The sequence below is a fragment of the Parasteatoda tepidariorum genome, chromosome 2 (assembly GCF_982258835.1).
Source record: "Parasteatoda tepidariorum strain Cologne lab strain chromosome 2, Ptep-v5.0, whole genome shotgun sequence".
NCBI lineage: Eukaryota > Metazoa > Arthropoda > Arachnida > Araneae > Theridiidae > Parasteatoda > Parasteatoda tepidariorum.
In genome coordinates this window covers 88,407,046-88,420,640 of record NC_141756.1, presented here as the reverse complement: position 1 = coordinate 88,420,640, position 13,595 = coordinate 88,407,046, and positions in this window count along the sequence as shown.

Here is a 13,595-nt window from a genome sequence, read left to right as displayed (position 1 = left end):
CAATGAGCCCTTGAAATCTTCAAAAATAAAGAAAAAAACGGAATTTAACATGACCGACAAAAGGAACATATGCTTAAAAAATCAATTCGGATGTGTGTAACCTCCAATTAAAACCTCTATTGTCTATAGGTGCAACCTCCTCTTTGAAAAAAACTAAAGCAACTTTGAATTAGAAAATAAAAATGGACAACAATAATTCGAAAGACAGAAAAAGAAACATTTTTCTGTATATGTTATAAATATGTTGAAATTCTATGTATTTTAATTACATATGGTATAGAAGAAAGGAGATTACAAACAAGAAAGAAATATTATTTTCCAGGTTTGATTCGTACCTTAAATTTACTTTCAAATGGCTGATGGATACAAACATGTGACTCTGCTTAATACAATGTTACAGTCATGTTCTTATCATTTAAAATGTTTAAAAATTAAAAACCGAGTTGGGACAAACATCCCATATAGTACCATTTGGTATGTTTTTCCCTGTATGTCGTGATAAAAACTATTACTTTTTATTTTTAAGTGATTTGTAAATTAAATTTTAAAAAAACGAACCCTTTATAACAAAGTCGCTTATGATGTTTGACTATCCTAAATTTTTTTAGGATCAGGAACCATTTAAAACCAAAGTGAAAATCTGAAAACATAGTAACTAAAAAATGTACTTTCAAAACTTCAGAGTAAATTTATCATTCTTTGTCTTCCCCATGAATTAAATAAGTATAAATAATGTCACCATATGGTTCAAAACTGTCGATATTATAATGTTTTTTATTTTATTTTAACAATTAAAGCTAAACGACTGACTTAGAAAAAGAATAATTGTAGATTGTTATTTTGTGTAGATGAAATCCAAATTGTATCATTTGTATCTCACCAAATTGTATCTCAGGTGAAAGGTTGACCTTATAAATAAAGAATGCTAGAGAAAATATTTTTCTTTCAATTTGTCTTGTCAACTGGCAAAAAAACATAATTCAAAGAAATAATTCTACATATTAATCTCCTTTTAGATGAAATAATAATCTTAAGGAAAAAAATACTCTTTTTAAAAGGCACTAATATTAGAAAAAATTTCCAATTTAGAATCTTTTTTTCGGCTATTACGATATCCTTGAATATTAAAAGTTTCTTACAAATTATTTTTTCTTATTTTTTGGCATTATTTAGTCTAAGTGAAAACTAGATACTTATTGATTCATTGAAAGATTGTTTCAAAAAGAGACTAAATTTAAAATAAACCAGAAATATGCCCATTAAAAATAATTTTCAAAGCTTTAAAACAATTCTGGCATTGCAATCCAAAATGGATAAGAAAAAAAAACCATCTTAAATTGTTTGAAATATTTGCGAAATGTATTTTCAACCATATACCGTTAAATAGCTTTTGTCAAAAGACCTACGAACTTTAAACATTAAAGAAAATACTTATTAGCCTAATATACAACTTACGCTGATCATTAGACAAGTTCAATTATTATCATATAAATTTTGGAGCTGTGTTGATACTATGTTTGTCATTTGGGAAGCAAATCTTATCAGCAAACGAATATTTGCGCGATGGAGCGATTATTGGGATAAATTTACAGTTCAAATTTTATTGATACTTCTCTCTCCGAATATTGGTTTCCGATTTTCAAACTAAGTGAAAAAAATATTTTAAAATGCTCGAAGGGGGAAATATGTCTAACGAATTATTTAAAAAATTGACGCCTAAATGATAAATACTTTCACAGAAAGTACAATTCTCAGTTCTCCCCCATTTAAAGAAACGAATCCCATTCCGAATATTTGAAAAAAATGCTTCGAATGAAATAAAATATTCATCCCAGTCGAAAAAGATTAAAATAAAAAGACAGAGTTTTTGAAACCGATGAAGAAAAAAAAAAATGGTGGCTTATCACTTAAATTTTCACCCATACGATAATTCTCCAATCTCTACTCTCGACAGCAGCGTGTAATTATACGGCATATAAATTTTACATTCATTATGAGTCGACAATTTGAACCAGTTGGGAAACGTTAATGAATATCACTATCAGGTATAAATCGTTAATCAATTAGTTGCCGTTGCAGAAACGACACTTATCTCTTTCCCATTGGTTCAGTGCTGATCCACCTGACCGTGACGTCACTGCTGATGATGACAGATTTTGGCAACAGGAAACTGGAAACATTTTCGGTAAGTATGTATAAATCTAGCGTGCTATTTGAAATGCTAGATAAGTCACAAAATTAATAAGCCAAATATTCAAACTATTCAACTGTATGGTTTGCTAGTTAGAAATTCAGCTGTGAACTTAACTAATATAGGATAGTGCTTGAAATGTGTTAATTTTATTTTTGTTAAGAAAATAAATTTAAAATTTATGTTCCAAGTCAATAAAACAAATTTCTATTATTCCGAAAATTTCATATTTGCAAATTAACATTTATTTCAATTCCATAAAACGCAAAAGAAATTTATATTTATACATAGTTTAGGTAATGCATTAGTCATGTTATCAAATTCTGTTACATTGGGGAAATCCTGATAAACAATATTATATAACATCAAAACTTTACATCTATAGCAATGCTATAAGGGTATAGAAAATTTTGAAAAAAAATGGTATGTAGCAAAACAAACACCTTTAACTGTTAAAGTTTGTTTAAATATTTGAAATTAAATTTTTTTCGTTTTAGTAAATGTATAAAAAAATTACTACTAGTTTATATGAGTTCAAATACAAATTCTATGCTATAAGTAATTTAACGTGTACAATTACTTACTTTGATTAAATAATTAGTTAAAATGTTTAACTTCATAAAAATAATGCTATTATGATTCATAAATGAAAATCAACTAAACAATTACAATAATTATTAAATGTCCAACAAATAACTTAATTTTTATTTAGTTCTTGACTTACATAAAAAATATCTATTATCAAGATTAGCAAAGTTTACTATAAGTGTTTAAATCAATTAACCATCTTCAATTTTAAGATAGATCAATAACATTAAACTTAATTATAAAACAATTTTTGTATCCTTACATGTGCTTAAAGCAGTCGTAATAAAATTGTAAAATTTGAAATAATTATATATTTTGTATATTAAAATTTTCTCGAAATTGCGAATTATTTATCCTAAAAAAGTCCGAGGAAAGATAAAGAGGATCTTGAAGTACTTGATGTTAACTAATCATATGTATACGTTGATTTTTACATATAACTGTGATAAAAAAAATTAATAAGAAAAAAAAACAATAAAATTAATAACGCTGTCAAACTGTCATTTTAAACCCAAAACTATAAATTGTTATTTAGATGTATAAAATACATTTTATAAACATATTATGCAATAAATCGCGAATTATAACTTTCATTGTAAGACCAAAATTTCAGATTATTTTTCGAACATATGAACTAGTGTTCTAGTTTAAAACCCTATATTTTAATAACATATTACTTGAGAAATTTTAAATGACTTCTCCAACAGTAAATACAAGAAATTGCTAAAAAAATTTTGTCTCTTACAAGCTATAGCTTTACAGAAATATTTCAACTCACAAAGTTCAAATAAAAAAGCTATAATATTCATAATATACTTATAATCAAGCTTGGCATGTTAAAAATGAAATATAATAATTCCAAATAACAGCTTCTAATTTAACAGCTCCTAAATAAAATATTGCCTCGTTGGGAGAAACTATTGATAGTCATTTCCTTAAAACGGCCCAATTGATATTCTGATTTAATCATCCAAAATATTCCCCCCTTTTAAGCGTCTCGCTAAAAAGAGAAAAATAATGGTATTCGAAGAAAATATGAATTACAGTCATTAACTCTTTGGAACTATTCCGTCATAACTTTTTATTCCACCGCTTAAGACCATCAAGGTGGAATCTTTAATTCCCCAAGTCGAGCACCTTATGCCCGTGACATCAACCATCAAGAGTGCCACAAAACGCTTTTGGCTTTATGATTCGGAGGGAAAACCTTCAGCCCAGCAAAACTCCTTCCGCAGATTGCAAGACACATACAAAATTAAAGCGTTAATTTAATTACCAGTCCGACGTTCACTTCGGGAGGGGTTTTGACACGTCGTTTCAGCAGTAGAAAGATATTTCCATAATGGGCCTCTCTTATGTCCTCCTCTAATTAATGTAGTCGGTCTTTTACGAGCGAGACCAGTTAGAAAAGACTTTATGGTTCTCTGAAACTCGGACGTCGGTTTCAAGAAAAGTGAGTTCAAATCATTTCGCCTTGCCATTGCATTTGGCTCTCTTTCTCTAAAGAGGGGAAGAAGAAGCAAATGCCGATTGCTTATTCGTAGGTTGGAAATTTCTTTTAAATTTATAAGAATCTATTTAATTGAATTAATGGACGAAATCAACAAATTAAAAAATTGCCTCTAGATAGCATTACGTTTTAGCTACTACTTAAATTTCACCTCATTCTTACTGCGGTATAATGTCCTCTTTTAATTAATGCAGTCGGTCTTTTAAGAGCGAGGCCATCAGTTAGAAAAGACTTTATGGTTCTTTGAAACTTGGACGTCGGTTTCAAGAAAAGTGAACTCAAATCATTTTCGCCTTGCCATTGCTTTTGGCCCCTTTTCTAAAGAAGGGAGGAAGTACCAATTGCCGATGCTTATTGGTAGATTAGAAATTTATTTTAAATTTAATAGGAATCTATTTAATTGAATTAATGGACAAAAGCAACAAATTAAAAAATTGCCTCTCAGATAGTTGACTTAGATAGTATTACGTTTTAGCTACTACTTAAATTTTCCCTCATTCTTAGTGCGGTATAATGTCCTCTTTTAATTAATGTAGTCGGTCTCTTAAGAGCGAGGCCATCAGTTAGAAAAGACTTTATGGTTCTTTGAAACTTGGACGTCGGTTTCAAGAAAAGTGAGTTCAAATTATTTTCGCCTTTCCATTGCTTTTGGCTCTCTTTCTAAAGAGGGGAAGAAGAACAACTGCCGATGTTTATTCATAGTTTGGAAATTTATTTTATTCTAAAGTTAATGGGAACAGAAAACTTAATTGAAACAATAACGAGAAGAAAAAAAATCAATTAAGTTTAAAAGTTAACGCTAACGTTATAAAAGTTAAAACACCTCTAATAATTGTCTATTCACGACGTTTTAGGTACTCCTCAAGTTTTACATTATTTTTACTTCAGTAAAATGTATATATACCACTCATTAATGTGATCAATCTTTTACATGTGACTCTTACTGCATGTGACTCTCTTTCTAAATAAAAATCGAAAAAGCAACTGATGTTTCTAATTTGTAGATCAAAAATTGACAGAAAGGAAATTAACTTATTACTCATTTAATTTATTTCTTATAGAGTTAATGAGAATTGGAAGTTTTTCTGAATTAATAACAAGTCACAAAAACAATAATTAAAAAAAAGTAAAAGATTGCTCAGAAAATAATCTCAGATAATTGAGTAGGATAGTTTTAGCTACTACACAATTTTGCTCGAATTCTTACTTCGGTAGAATATTAAACTTAAAATGTATATTTTCACATTTCCCTAGCATACAGAGTGTTCCGTAAATACCGTCCTTGATTTAGAATTCTAATCTATGTGTGATTTTAGAATTTTAATCAACAAAAAGAGGGCCATAAGCATTTAGGATCACAAATTAATTAACATCAGGCAATTTAATTAACAACAAAACGGATTTACTAAGAGGTTAAGACTGGAAGGTGACTCTGATACCAGTCTTTCAACAACAGAGTGAGTTTCCTCCCGCAATCAAACTTCTCTCGTTGTTTATTATTACACTCGCCTATCTCTACTGTGATTTGTCAGATTTCGATAACGTTTCCCCTATATATATATATAGCACAATAAAAACAAAGAGAAAAACGAAGAAAATTAATAAGTTTTATTAACTGCGCATAAGCTGCAAATATATAGAACTCATAAAATAAGCTAAAATATTGAGAAAATATGGAAAATAATAAATGAAAAAAATGACAAGAGAAGAAAATTATTAAAAATAATTTTTCAAAAGAATTTTAAAGAAATATAATTTTTGATATCTTTAAAAAAAAAATTAAAAATCCAGAAATATATCCAAAATAGCTATATTAATACACTATTAGAAAGCACTCCTTTTTGCGGATGTAATCGTGTGGGCTGATGAAGAGATCATATCTTTATATCTTATGCATGCATATATATATATATATATATATATATATATATATATATATATATATATATATATATATATATATATATATAAATATATAAATATATATATATATATATATATAAATATATATATATATATATATATATATATATATATATATATATATATATATATATATATATATATATATATATATATATATATATATATATATATATATATATATATATATATATACAGTGGTGGCCAAAAGTGTGGACACTTTTTGAAAGTTTCATGTTTTTCAACTTAGTGTGCTTGCAGAATATATTAATTTTCTCTTAAATACAAACGTTTATATATCAAATTGAAGGTAATTTAATGTAAAACTGCCCTGAAACCAAAATTGATACCTTCCATTAGGGATCTCTTCTCCAACAACACACCATTTATTTTTCAGCAGGATTCAGCTCCATGCCACACAGCAAAAGTATGCAAAGCATGCTTTCAAAATAAAGGCATAGATATATTACCATGGCCAGGAAACAGCCCTGATCTCAATCCAATTGAAAATTTGTGGCGACGTTTGAAAATTCTTGTACGAAAAAAACGTCCATCCAATAAAAGATAACTAAGTGAAGCTATAATTGATTCTTGGCACCATGTGATTACGAAAGATGAACTCCAAACACTCGTTCACTCGATGAAAAGACGCTGTGAAGCTGTCTTAAAAAATAAGGGTTATCCTACTAAGTATTGATTGTGTAAGTATCACTTTAAAAAAATGCAAATCTAAGATAGATCTTACTATTAATTGCATAACTTTTTTTGTAATACAGATATTGTAATACTGTATTTATTATTAAATTCTACATTAAATTACCTTCAATTTGATATATAAACGCTTGTATTTAAGTGAAAATTAATATATTCTACAAGCACACAAAGTAGAAAAACATGAAACTTTCAAAAAGTGTCCACACTTTTGGCCACCACTGTCTATATATATATATATATATATATATATATATATATATATATAAATATATATATATATATATATATATATATATATATATATATATATATATATATATATATATATATATATATATATATATATATATATATATATATATATATATTATCTTTACTTTTTTTCTTTTTCTTAAATATATGGATCATCTCTTTATAACACATTTTTATTTCTTTTTTTAGTTAGGTTTCTAGTAAACTCCTTCATGTAGTTTATAGACAATCCATAATAATTTACTAGTTACAAATATAGTTTGCTTGCAATCAAAAAGCTGTACAATGCTAAATGAAAGACAGAAAAGAAGTTTCAGATGACAAAATAAGAACAAAGCCTGTTTTCCTCTTTCGATACGAATAAATAAATAAAAGACAACACTCTGAAAAAAAAAAAGAATGAAAGGAAGGTTCGGTTGCTGGGGTAATCCCCTTCACTTAATACTGGTCTCCGAAGGGTGCTCCAGAAATGTCGCTGACGGTTTCCGTCGGCTCACCTCTAATGGCACTCACTTGGCTAATTCGGTCACTTCCACTAGACACAGATAGATATCGACCCCATAAGCACACCCTCCCTACCAAATAGTTCTTGCTTTTAGCTTGCAATGGAAAAAGAAACTCACATTAGTGATTCTATTCAATGTCTCTTAGAGAGTGATTCTCTTAAATATTGTTAAACATGTCGTCGTCCTTATTTATTGACCAATGAAATCACTAAGAATTGTATTTGAATTTGATTTTTCTTTAATACATTTAAACGATAGTTGAATGATAACCGATTTTTTTAAAAGATTTTTAAGCATGTCATCCTTTAAATTGAGCTATATAATTACTAAAAGTGTATTTATTTTTGTTTGACTCATTTAAGTTATAATTTGATTAAAATTGATTTTTTTTAATATTAAACATGTTGTACTTATTTATTGAGCAATGAAATCATTAAGAATTGTATTTGAATTCGATTTTTCTTTAATACATTTGAACGATAGTTTAATGATAACCGATTTTTTTAAAAGATTTTTAAGCATATCGTCCTCTAAATTGAGCAATATAATTACTAAAAGTGTATTTATTTTTGTTTAACTCATTTAAGTTGTAATTTGATTAAAATTGATTTTTTTTTAATATGTTGTATTTGTTTATTTAGCTAAGAAATCGCATCGAATTGTATTTGAGTACAATTTTAAATTTTTTAAACTCATTTAAATAATAGTTCAATGATAACTGATTTTCTTAAGCATTAATAAACATGTCGAGCACATTTAAAGTTTTGTTACGATATAATTTTTTTTTTATTTATTTAATTCAAAATAATAAATGGCAAATGACAATTTGAAATGGCATTTGTATTCGAAAAAAAAACAAAGTTTCTGAATTTTGAAGCACAGTATTTTTAGAAGTTTTATAATTTTTTAGTATTTTTAAACTTTTTCAGGTCAGAATTATGAAATTTTTTTAATACTTATTTCATAATACAGAAAAAAAAATTTGTTTTAAAAAAACATGAATGGTTAAAAAAAAGGTTCTGGATTGTAACAATATAATTTAAAAGCACTTATTATTGATGGAATAAATTGTACATGCATGTAATACTTATAAATTTATTTGTTTATGGTAAGAACCCATTAACTAAAGAGCTAGTTAACTTAAACAAATCAGATTTTTATGTAATAAAAATCCTGAAATCATTTCTTACTAAGATCTTTTGAGATACTATTCATTGAAAATATATTGAATTAAATAATTGAATAATTTCAACGCGTCCTGTAATATGTTTTTCCATTGAGATTAAAAATTTAGTGAATTTTAAAAATTCCTCCGAAACAGATATAGTCAAATGTGTAAATCCTGCACATTCATTATTGAATATAGTGACATAAAAATTGAAACAACGTATACTCATTGAGCAAAATATTTAGTCTCAAAAATGATGTGGAAGGAGAAATGTGTGAGAAAGATGTTCATTGGCTGCCGGTAGGATTCGAACCAATGACCTCCATGTGCGCATTAGAATTTTCTTACCCCCATAGTGGTACACCACAAATCAGAAAAGTTTACAATGACATACTAATTTCAAATTTCAATAGTATAACTGCTTGAAATTTGGAAAATGTGGTCCCAATAGCTCTTAATTTCTCTTTTTTCTTATTTCGCTATATCTCAAAAACTTTTAAGGGAATGAGAAGTCTGTCATGGCGTGTAATTACCCCAGACACTATATAAAGCTCCCTTTATCTCAATGGTCTGGGGGTGTACAAATGTGGTGGTTAGAGTATCCGACTATGATCCTAGACGTCCTTGGTTCGAATCCTGTAACATATTTCCCATATGTTTCTCCTTCCACATTAGTTTTGAGACTACGCATTTCGCTCAGAAAGGAGTATGTGCTGTTTCAATTTTGATTACATAGATTTTTTTAAATTCGGCTATTATTCGTTTCAGAGCCATTTTCACACATTTTTGCTCAATTTTGAGAAACTCTTTTTTACAGTGCAGAATACAGATCAGGAATTATTCAAGAAAACTAAAATAAAAATCCGCAAGTACATTTTTTTCTTTATTCAATATGTTCAGTAGAAACGGTAGTAGTTATAGGACTTTATTCACATCACACTAGTATTGCTCAATTGGCTATTGGCAACGATCTGGGAAACACCCTGGTCCGAAGACATGCCATCACAATTCTGTTCCTTTGTTCCGTAGAACAGTTTAATGGGGTCGATACAACTCACCTTGGGTCCCTTCGCAGTTTGATCAAAGTGATCACCCATCCGCTCACTGACTGCTGCCATTGATGCTTGACTTCGGTGATCTATTGGAAACCGAATCTTATAATCAGTCAGTCCACTGTGGGTTCTAATGGCAATGTTTTTAAGTAATGTTGTAACTTATGCTAAAATATTCGTAGTTTTTCTATGTTCAGCAGAAACATTTAATGATGATAAAACTGAATGGCTTTTAACTTATCGCTGACATGAGCACCTGCCACAATATTTTAATTCTAATCACCCTTAAATCTTGCTTAAAAAAATAGTATTATCATCTGAAAAAAAGAATGTCTTTAGAGAATAGAGAAAAAAAACAGAATTTTTTTTGTGTAAAAAAGAGAAATAATAACGATGTAACAGAAGTTATTAAAAACACAAATGACGATAAAGCATTTAAATATTTTACAATGCATAGGGGAAACTCTATCTACCGCAATAAAATACTCATCAGGAAGAAGAAAGCTAAGAAAAGTGCTTTTCCTTCGAAAACATTAATTTTCCCTGGAAGCTCGCCATCTCTCCCAACAACCTCCCGACATCAATGAGACTGAAGACCGACCATGCAGAGAAAGCTTACTTACGCGACCATTTAGCTGTGTGTTATCTGTTTGAAATACGATCTTTGCGGAATTTCGACTCCTCTATCTATTATCGTACGGGTGAGGCTGAGATTGATTATTTCACATGCCTGTAAGTCGCTCTTTTCGGCTTGGCTTACGACGAAAAATAAAATAGAGATTTGTCTTTTTGGGCCTTACGTCTATGTATTGGATAGCCAAATCAGATAAGGAGAGTATATTTTTATCCAATTTCGTTGTAATGCATGTTCTGATTCGAGTCTATTAAACGTTTCCGTTGAAAGAGATTAATTATTCTGTCGTAAAAATAACGCCGAATTGATGCATAGCCAATCAAATTGCTGACTTATGTTTCTGACTTATGCACTTTCAAAACGAATTTAGTAACTACTTGATTATAATGGAAATTAGAATAAAGTTAGAAACGGAATGGTTAAGAATATGATGAAAGTGTATCATGAAAGTGTATAATGAAAGTATATCAGGAAAGTATATCAGGAAAGTATATCAGGAAAATATATCAGGAAAATTTATCAGGAAAGTATATCAGGAAAATATATCAGGAAAGTATATCAGGAAAGTATATCAGGAAAGTATATCATGAAAATATATCATGAAAATATATCATGAAAATATATCAGGAAAGTATATTAGGAAAGTATATGATGGAAGTATACGTGAGAATGGCTATTACTGAATGAAATCAAATGTATATTTATGAGTTTTAAAAGTGGGCTCAAAAGTCTATGAGTAATTAGAAGCATATTGAAATATAATTATGGGTCTTGAAGTCTTTTTCATTCTTCGACTAAAAAAAATTGGAAAAAAATTCTACTTAATTTAAAAGTTTCTAATTATTGGAGATTGGTGTAATTTTTTTATAAAGAAACTAACTAAGATCACTGATGATTTTTAAAGAACTGATCATTTCACACAATTTTGGAGAAATAACGCCATTTAAGAGGAATGGTAAAGATTTAAAATATATTTAATTAAAATGTCCAATATAAGGAATATGTAATTCAATTTTAATTTAGAAAATCTAGATTAATTTTAATCACTTCGAAAGATTCAATAATAATTTTAAAAAGAAAAGAAAAGCAATTTTAAGCAATTAATTAAAGATTACTTAGTGTCACATGTAAACAAAGTAAAAACTACATATAAAATAAAGCATTAATATTGTCACAAAAAAGATATACCATGATTTAGGTACTATAATAAAGCTCCTTCTTCAATGTCAAAACGCAGATAAATACCAATCTCTGTGTCTAATTAGAACCTGCATATCACATGATTATTGAAATTTGCTACAAGCTTATTATGATACTTAAACAACCATAGAAATTACTCTTTCCTTAAAATTACAACAATCATGATATGCGTTCATAAGATTGGAGCAAATTTGAGCCATTGATATGGTTCAAAGAAACGATAGGATTTAAAGTTGGACTGGTGTATAATTTGTAACATGAGACTGGATTTAATGATCATTAAATATTTAAAATTTCATCTTGAATAGCTAAACTGTAAAAAGGGATTGAAAAATTTCATAGATGGTTTTTCTGAAGACAAATTTGAATGCATCGAAGTATAATTAATAACTTTCGAAAAACAAGCTCTTCATTTTAAAGTGGAGGAAGTTCACACTTTGTTGTTAGAGAAAGTAATGAAATTGCCCTACATCCTTTATCAAACCAAAAGAATGTTTTTAAGAGTAAAAATTGTTTGTTGATGACTTTGTTTTTCAGGAATAAAAAAATTTAAAAAAATTTTTTTATCTGTATTCATAAATTTCACTTTCCTAAATAAATATGTTCATTATTAGCCATATTTAATTAATGCTTGTTTCTATTCTTACTGCAACATATTTAAACTTGAAAAGAACTTGACGCTCTTTTCTAATTTATTAATGATAAAATTAACATTTATATTCAAAAGGAAAGGAAAGACAACAAAAATATCAATCAAGAGTTTAGAGAATTTTTTAAATATCTTTTCATCAAGAAAATATATTCAAAGATGTAACAATAAAAAGAACCGTAGGTTCCAAAAAGTCTCTAAGTTTTCAAAAATTAATAGTCTAAAATTAATAATCTATTAAATTTTCTGTCTATTAAATTAATTAGTCTATTAAATTTATAGTTTATTAAATTTACATGCAAGTTACATTAAGTAAGTGTGCGTTTTTAATCAACACGGAATAAATTAATGCTCGCTCATACATATTTATTTTTATATTTTGATTTTTGATTTTTTTTCTTTATTATTGCAGGGCTAATGCAAATGTAAAATTTAAAAAAAAAGCTACAATAAGTTGCATTGCCTCACAAATCATTATCTCAAAAGTAACTCCAGTGCGTCACAGGTTTTAAGTCATCTTGAAGTGCTGCACACAGGCGGGAGAAGTTTTCCTGTATTTAGACTGTTACATTAAATCTACTTAACTACAAGCAGACCATCCCCATCGATGTAGTTAGGTAGATTCCATGAATCTGCTTAACTGCAGAGGGAGAGAGATTTCATAACTATTCGAAGGTCATAGAGATTCTCTGCTAAGCAGTCATGACCAGTCGAAAAACAGATGAGATGAAACTTAGTCATGCTGAAATTAAAAGCTATATCTTTATTAATTATTATTCCTTTCAATCTTTCGACAATAAAAAAAAACAACAGCATTGTTCCGAAAATAGTTTAAAAAATTTGCACTCTATCTCATTTTTTTTTCTGCACAATAACTTCACTATTAAAACAACAAAATATATTATTCCTTTTTTATTGCCTTCTAAGTTTGAATAGGTGTGTATATAGCAAATTTGTCTGCCTTGTCCAGTTTGATATTTTTACCAAATAATGTGGCTTAGTATCTCAACACACATGGTACATCGTTTTAGAGTCTACTAGTATAAAATCTATTAGGTCACACTAGTGTAAAGGCAATCACAGGCAGAACAATCAAATTGACTGATGATAATTATAGCGCAAATTATCTTTAATTATATCAAATTATTTTCAATTATAAAGAAGTAATTTTCAATTATAACATTATTGTTAACACAACTCAAATGCAC